Source organism: Phalangium opilio, unplaced genomic scaffold (genome assembly GCF_054372755.1).
Source record: "Phalangium opilio isolate 3A_F unplaced genomic scaffold, DU_Popi_V2 ptg000013l_1, whole genome shotgun sequence".
NCBI classification, from domain to species: Eukaryota; Metazoa; Arthropoda; class Arachnida; order Opiliones; family Phalangiidae; genus Phalangium; species Phalangium opilio.
Window position 1 is genome coordinate 208,775 of NW_028324148.1, and position 9,470 is coordinate 218,244.

Genomic DNA, 9,470 nt, shown 5'->3' on the forward strand with positions numbered 1-9,470 from the left:
GGCATGTCTTTAGTCAATGGGTTTTGGATGAATATAGGCACGTTATTTGTTGGTAATCCTTGAAGTAATGGACAGTCTGCCTTGAATTTCTGATGCTCTTCGAAAACATTATCGTTAGGTTCGCATCCTCGTAGCGTTAAGTCACAAAAATGGCATTTAACAGCGTCGGTTCCCGAACTTAAATAGTAAAACCCATGACGGGCTAGTTCTGAGGGTTTTACAAACGTACTCGCAAATGCACCAAACGTTTCTAGACGGGTAATTTCTCGATTCATCTTATCCTGGCGGTGTCTAACAATCAAATGAGGTCCGTACCAAATCAGACGCTATTTATACCCCAAATAAGGGGATGAAAGGTTAGATTGTAATGGATGCTGTTACTAAGCAGACGTTAATTCGCGAAGCTCTTTCAAAGCCAGGGAAAATAGTGGCCGTTACTTTCATCCTCGTAACTGTATTCCTAGTTGAATTTGCATTTTGGTATTTTAAAAATATTACTTTAATTTCGGGTAACGCAACAAAGACATAACATGTTGAGACTTGTCAGGATAATGCCTTAGGGGCAAACACCTGGAAACAATTAAATGTTTCGTGGTAGGAAGAGCAACCAACTAACAATGCAATAAATCCGAAAATAGATTCCATTCCTAACAATGCAACTGATTCGACCATACCCCCCCTCAACCCATTAAAGCACGTCTTTATAGTAAAAATAAAAACGGATGGGGATAAATTCTTTTGTTCAAGTTCTGTCCCTTTTTATGGCCATAGACCAGTCTGAACGATGTTACGTATAAATATTACGTATAAATAAAAAGCCGATGGAATGTCTTAACACGTTTGTGTGAGTCATAAATCACTCAGATTCCATTGACAACAATACAACTGGTGTACCCTCGCCCCCCTTTTATGGTCCTCAACCACCTGGCCAATAAAGGGCAATAAAAAAAGAAAAGCATCAGTCAATATACCCTTAGGCTAATTATCAACCCCGCACTCTCAAGAAAATCACGCAATAAAGATCATTCAGTTGTAACCTTTTAAACCGTAAAGACCTGCCGTAAGAATGTCTGCCAAAGTAGGAGTTTACCGCGTGAACGCCCGTGTGATTGCTCGGCGGTGTTTGGGGTTACTGGGTACGAGCCAAGCCTACTTTTGACAAAAAAGGACGGGACTATTGTTACAATCTCGGAAGACGTTTTGAAGGAATTTATGGAGGAGTGGACGGAGATCTATTCAGCTTTGGAAACTGGCGACCTGGGTAATTATCGTTACTTGAACTTGAAAATAAAAATAACCGTTATGGAGGGGGGTATAGTATTCGACGATGGTAGCGTATTCACTCTAACCAAAGGCCGAAGCAGGGAAACTGAACGAGAAATTTAGTTTTATGAGATTTCACTTCAAGCTTTTAAATGATCAAGCCGAAGTTATTAAATGCATGTACGAAGCTATTGTAAAACGCATGAATGATATATATCAAAAATATTATGTAAGTCGTGGTACTATGTCTCACAATGATTACGACCGTGTAAAAAATTTCCTAGCAGCGTGTATAGTTCCTTCGAGCATTTTCGAAGATTTTTGTAACTTGGTTCGTGACAAAAACTTGACGCGTAAGCTACAATTATATAATTTATTCTACATTTGCTTAAATAACGACGCGTACATTCAAGAATTAATTGGAATTGATTGTGTTCATTAAAAGTTTTTGACTAAAATTCGATTCGTAATAATAATAAGCCTAGAATAACCTAGCATAAGCCTATCTTTCAGGATCTACATTAGCATAAGCCTATCCCTATAGGTACCAGCCACGTGACGTTATCAAAAAATTAGCCGTGACGTCATCAAGAAAACCACCACCAGGTGGCTCAACAATTCAAATTTCAGGCCAAAACCATCACGTGACGTCATCAATTTCCCTCCCCCCATCTCCCCCTCTCCTCCCCCAACACCATCACGTGACGTCATCAATCCCCCCACATCCCCCCAACCCCAGGGGTGTCGGTATAAACCAAAAAATTTTACCCCCCCCCTGAAAGGGTGGAGGAAGGGGGGTAAAATTTTTGGGTTTATACCGACACCCTTACTCTCTGCGGCGGGTGAGTCCACGACATTATCCTGTCGTTCCATGGTGAGGGGAAAAAATAAAATAAAAAACGAAAACGCCCAGAACCCGAAGCTAAATCGAAGAAACACGTGCTATGCGACAAATCATTATTAACAGTGCTCAACAAGCATTACGGAATCGTTGAAACGCGTTATAGCACATGAAACCAGCTTGTTTTGCGTCGAAAATGACCGGCGTGACACGACACGTGAGAAGAACGACTCCGAAAACGAAAAACACCGAAAACACAAACTGAGAAAGATGTGCGAGGATAAAGCTGTTCGCGCGATTCTTCTGGCTGTCGTTATCCGATCGAGCAGACCACGCGAGAGTAAATTAACGGCATAGACCGGTAGAAAACCGAATATAAAAACGAAAGCACACGCCAAAACAGCAATAAAAACCGAGTGCACAAAACTGTGTATGCCCGCGATCCGGAAGGCCACTATGGGTATGCGCGCGATTGAGAAGGCTATGGGGACCGAAAAATGACAGAATGCTCATAAAATCGCGAAAAATGCGCGTAACAGTCGTGAGTTACGTAAGAATCAATTACTAAAACAAGGCTCAGCAGCGCAAGAACACGCAAATCACCGTAGAAATAAAATAGTGTTACTGTTCTCAAAAAATTTGCCTGGGCGCCATAACTTTAAGTATTGGACCGATTCTAGCGTGGTTGGTCCCATTAGAAAGAGCGACAAAAGTTATGTAAGAAATGACGCACGGAGAATGTAAGAGAACTAAACTAAACAAGTTAGCAGCGAAAATCCGGAAATTCGCTACGGTGACCGATGAATGCCAATATTATAAAAGTACTTATCTTCGTGAATATTGGTCGCAGGATGTTCATCGAGCACTTAAAACGTACAGATGGAGATGGCGGTGGACGTGCTCAGCCTTTTGAGGCGGAGAAATTGCTTGGGCGACCGCCCAACACAGATATAGCTACCCACCCAGCCAACGCAAAAACGTCCCAGGGCCATCCCAAGTATATATTGAAGGGACATAGCACTGGTCCCTGGGATGTACCTATATCTAGTATATTTATTTGGGGGATGTGCCTGGGATAGTCAAATGTCCTATTTACCTGTACCCCATGTTAGTCCTAAGTATATATCTGGGAATATTTCAAGGAATTTTTATTGCATATCCCCAAAATGTTTACAGTATATCCCAACAATAATTGTACTATCCCCAAAATGTCCACAGATCATCCCTGAGATGGAAATGCTCATATCTACTGGATATTAAGTGGAGATCAGTTTGAACATTTAAAGGATATCGGATTTGTTATACGTAAGAGGAAGTGATTTAAATAAGGAAGAAACATTAAAAACAGTTTAAAAATCATTTGAAGTTTATTAGAGGTTTTTGCTAAAGGTTTTTTTTTAAATTTTACTCAACACATTTTATAATCTTCAAACGCTATATTTTTCGAACATGTTTTACATTGTCATAAATTATTACTTAAATTTTTATTACATTAGTTCGTATAAGTGCCATGGAAATAAGGTTTTACAACATCCAAAATTAATAAATATATAAAAAGTTAATCAAAAATTGCGTTACATATAAAAGAGTTCACACAGACACATTTAGTTTTACTCAATTTTCGAAGATACTAAATTTGCAAGAATTCCATTTAACTGTTTCTACTACTATAATTTCTTCTTTTTTGTCAAGATTGCCTTGAGCATGACGAAGGCGAGACTTGATTTCATCCTCTACTTTTTTCTTTGTGCATGAAAATGCATCTGTTGACATCATTGCCGCTATTTTAATAAAGTTTATCGTACATTTACTTAGTTATTAAAATGCGATAGCATTTTGAGGAATAAAATTGGACTCACCGATTATATGGGAAGTCATAATAAAATGTTGAAACATTATTTTTGGCTTTTCTACCCTCCCAATTAGACAAAACCAAAACTTCGTCTGTCAATATGTGTAACAAAATTCTTTTGACAAAGCTCTTGACTTTGGACCCTCCAATACTTTTCAAATATTGAAGCTAGAAGTGCAAAATTAGATAATTTGTTAATATCTAAATCAATCCAGGCGAGACAAAAGAGAAAGAATGAAGTCTTATTTCACTTTTACCACAAAGATTTGTGATATGGTTGGCGTATTCTGGAATATATCCGCAGTATTGGAGTTGACGTAAGGGAGCCTGTTATGCCGAGTCTTAGGTATAGTCAGGGTAAGTAGACTGATGGAAGGTTAACCTGCTGAGAGAGAAGCTCTGCTGTAAGCTGATAACGAATGGTAGATTCATTATTCCGCGGGCAATCTTGTTCTGATTTGGATGATGAAAGTAGTTGTGATTCAACTGATTAGATATTGGATAATTCTATTGCTTTGAATAATTCAAAGTTTTACAATGATGCTCTTATACCTTTTCGTCGAGCTTTTAATGAAGCCCTTGAAAAGCTGGAAGATTTAGAGCGACTAAGTGATGGACAAACTGCTTTGACTATAAGAAAGTTGAAGTATCACACTTATATGCTAGTTGACGAAATACAGGATCTATTTTATCCAATATGTCAGAAGGTGAAAGAATACCCCTGCCAAATTATGAACGCTTGACATTAGAAACTTCTCGTGATAAAGAAGTTAATAGAAAATTGATTGAAACTTTTAGACGCTTGCAGTCTTGTGTTTTTAATTGATTTAAACTGATAAAATAACATAAAAGGAAAGCGCGGCTCCACTCACTTGCCCCTGATGCTTTCCGGTAATACACGAAAAAAAAGGTCCCAAGAAGTGCTGCTCCCTGTGGCTATTCATCTCGTTTTATTTATTTAAATTATTTGGCGGGAAATTTTTTTCTCTTACGATATTGCTGCCACCTATATAAAGATATAGGAAGTATTTAAGTGAGTCAAATTGTAGAATCACTTTGTGCATCTCAAGGAACATGATACAATTGAAACGATTTTCAGTTCACTATATATTGCCCGTATTTGGGTATTTTGAACATTAAAAAAAACCGCTAAAACATTTTATGGCAAATTTATTTTATTCAGATTGATGTAATTTAATATCAGTCTTATACATTCATAGTCTCTTCTAATTACGCAGTACTTTTACTAATGAAACGGCTTTCATGTCTCTCTACAAATTCTGATTTTGATGGACAGTCTACCATTCCAATATTTTTGTGAATTAAGTGTGGGTGATCTTGGGGCAGCGCTCTACGCTTTCTCATATTTCCCTTTAAAATCATTTGGATCCATTAGCTTGTAACCGTCCACAGCCAGAACCTCCTTCCAGGGAAAAAACCGAGTCGTCTGCCTTACTCATATTGTATTTTTTATACTAAATTTTGTATAATGCCAAATTGTCCCGAAGTGGCGCCACTGCTGTTAAAGTTAAAAAAAAAACATTTTTCGCGGGAATAAAAACCCCCGCCCCCGCCTCCGCCTGTAACGGAGTAGTATTATATTGTACGCGCTCTCTTGTCGAGACGCGCTTTGGCTTTGTTTAAAAATAAATACGAATTATTGCCATTCACACTGCGTTTTTCTTCTACAATGGATAACCTGGTAAATATTGCTAGTCATGGACAATAAGTCCTTTAAACGGGTAACCTGGGAACTTCTTAATTTGCTAGTTTTAATTTAAATTCTTTGTGAGCCGTGAAATTAGGCCCCCTTTCCTACATTAAAATTTTACGGTTACATAAAGTAGCGAGCTTGCCAGGATTCGTTAAGACTGACATTACCATTTGTACTTAACGCGTACTTGTGACATTTACTTGTGCCTTTTGCTTGCACTAACTGTAGCGTTATGAATCCTGCCGACCCACATGCTTTAATCGCCGCGATTAACGTGCAGTTACCGGGATCTTATACTCCCCCGAGGAGGGCTCCTCCTCCAAGCCTTGGTACTAGTCCTGCGCATGGTCAAGGACAAGCGGCAATAGGATTCCAACCTCCGCCGCCGCTACCGCAAGGTGCAGCGTCAAATGTTTTGATGCAAACTATTCAAACTCTTGCAACTACGCTAGCAAACATAGGAACTAGACCAGCTCCCAAAAATAGGACAAAACCACCCCCTCACTTAATATTTAGTGGTGTTGTAGGTGATAGCGCGCCGGAATTCCTTCGGACTTTGACGGAATTCGCGGATTATCACAGCATGTCAGGATCTGACATTATCGCGCTTCTACCCCAAATATTAAGGGGCCGTGCATTAATCTGGTTTAGAGACTTGAATAGGCCTAATCAGACACTAACGTGGCGTACAGTAAAAGGCACGTTTAGAGACTATTTCTTTTCGGTAAGAGCGGAGGAATCCCTCCGCCTTGAAATAGCGCAGTTCAAACAACCTGCCAGTGTATCTTTTGACGCGTATATCGCCAGTACTACCGCGATGAATCAAAACCTACGCGTTCCGTACACTGACTCTGAACTTGCTGGTATTTGCAAGAGAAATATCCTCCCCGAAATACGCAACCATGTCTTTAACGACAACATAAGGACAATGCGCAGTTTTATAGAAAAGGGCCGCGTTAACAGAAGAAATTTTCGAGCGACCCCTTCTAGCTCATTGTATCCTACCGAAAGGGCAAAATCTACCTCGCGTGAATCCAGTGGGAGAAGAAATTCTCCCACCGCCGCGGTTTTTACTAAACCGCCGGGGGTAGGTGCGAAACCAAAGGTTGCGACACCTAATGCAAGAAATACCAATAGACCAAAGACTCCTACACTGGTTAAGCCCGAGAAAAACGACTTAAGTCGTGTAGAGTGCTATAAATTGCGGACTCTTAGGGCATTATGCCACAACCTGTCCGGACAAAAAAGAAGTCGCGCAAAGACAGGCTTCGGAAAACGCGAAAGCGGGAAGACCAAAAGGGGATCGTCTTCCCGCCGCGCGAAGAAAGTAAAGCCCCCTATGGAATTTGGCTCTATGGATGTGCGTCGCTGCGAGGTTGATCCTCCCGTGGCCATAGAAGCCGTGTATTTGCATGGGACTTTCGCGACCAGACTAGATTCAGGCACTGATGCATGTTTTATCAGCTTATCTCAGTGGCGTAATTTAGTCAGCACTTTAAAACCAGACTTAGTCCTTCCGGAGGAAGAAGAGACTCAATGCATAGTGTTAGGCGATGGACGTTATACTTTCACTAAGGGACGCGCGCGAATAGACTTCCGCTTAGGACAGTTGAAACTAAAGCAAGAGTTTCACCTGGTTCCCTCACTGCCAAACGAGTTTATTCTGGGGAAAAATTTCCTATATAAACATCGTGCCGTTTTGGATTTTGGTACAAAAACTTGTCAGATTGACGGAACAACGTTTCCATCGTAGTTAATATCCCTGGGTTAAAGGCACCGACCCCTCAGATTATAGAGGATATTGAACAACCTGTCGCGTCGCCTACTCTGAGTCCTAAACAGAAGGAAGACTTAAAAACTTTATTACTAGGATTTCCAAAACTATTTTCGGAAAAAGCGGGACGTACGAACTTAGTCTATCACGAGATACACACTACCACCAATGTTCCCGTTAGTCAACGCGCGTATCGTGTTAGCGACGAGAAAAAAACGGATAATTGAAGATCATCTTCACGAAATGATCCGCGACGGAATCGTGAAGCCCTCCGTTAGTCCTTACGCGTCGCCTGTGGTACTTGTCCACCAAAAATGCGGAAAGATACGTTTCTGCGTCGACTATCGCGCTTTAAACAAAGTGACCGTGAAAGATCAGTATCCGCTTCCGCGAATAGAAGAACTATTAGGAAAAATGGGTGCCCCAAAGTTCATCACGGCACTGGACTTAAAGAGCGGCTATTGGCAGATAGAATCCATCCGCAGGCAAAAGCGAAGACTGCTTTAATCACGCATGCGGGGAAGTACGTGTTCGAAGTACTTCCGTTCGGTCTATGCAATGCGCCGTCGTCGTTTCAACGACTCATCGACGAAGTCTTCAGGGATGGACATCACTTTTCCATCTGTGTCTATCTGGATGACATCGTCATTCCATCCTGTACTTGGGCAGACCATTTACAAACCTTGGAATATGTCTATCACCGACTGTCTGTAGCGGGACTTCCGCTTCAGACGAAGAAATGTCGGTTTGGGCAAAGCGAAGCGACCGTGTTAGGGCATATTGTCAATGAACGAGGGATTCATATTGATCCCTCCAAGACTAGGGCTATAGTAGACTTTCCCGTCCCAAAGAACGTGAAAGAAATCCAAAGATTTCTGGGCATGGCGGGATGGCACTCTCGATTCATCCCGCAGTATTCCAAAATCGTTGCCCCATTAAACCATCTCAAGAAGAAGGACGTTCCGTTCCCGTGGAAGAAAGAACAGAAGGAAGCGTTCCAGGCCATCAAGGATGCGATCTGCATGGCGCCTCCTTTAGCGGCTTACAACCCTAAGTTGCCGTGTATCCTGACAACGGATGCTAGTGACGCCGGACTTGGAGCTTTCCTGTCCCAAATTCAAGATGACGTCGAGGTACCTATTGCCTATGCCAGTAAATAAATGACGAACGTCCAGAGAAGATACACCACCACGGAAAAGGAATGTCTTGCCATCTATTGGGGAGTTGGAAAGTTCCGGCCATACTTGGAGAACATACCGTTCACTGTGATCACCGATCTCAAGGCCCTACAGTGGTTATTCACTTTGAAAGAACCCAATTCTCGAGTTGTTCGTTGGCAATCTACCTGCAGAGGTATGACTTCAAGATTATAAACAAGAAGGGAGTTGAGAACAAGGTTGCGGAAGCATTATCAAGAGCGCCTGTCTCGCTATTAGCCATGTCGTTGGAAGACATGACTTCACCGTCCTCGTCAGAAGATTCCAGTCCAGCGGAATCCTCTTCAATGACGTCGACTTCGTCCTCAACCAGTAGCGGATTAACTCCTCCCGCCAATCACGCATTGTACCACTCTTTCACGCTGGAAGAAGTACGAAAAGCCGAACAAGATGAACAAGCCATCAATGACATCATAGTCCAGTTATCAGGGGATAATCCTCAAGGACATCGGTACTACGAACTAAAGATCGATGTCTTATACCGAAAGGCCTATGGTAGACAACCAGCGAAAATCTATTTGCCACAGCGGTTCCGGCGGGACGCCGTCCGCTTATTTCACGACCACCCTCTATCTGGACATCGAGGTCGAGATCGTACCTTCGACAAAGTACGGGCCAGATACTGGTGGCCATCGTTCCGGCAGGACGTTACCGAATACGTCCGCGGATGTCCTTTGTGTCAAATGCACAAGGCCCGCAATAGAAAACGTCCAGGTCTAATGCAGGCTACGGCCATTACTGAGCCATTTGATTTGCTGGGAGTGGACATAATGGGACCTCTACCAAGAAGCCGTCACCATCACAAATAC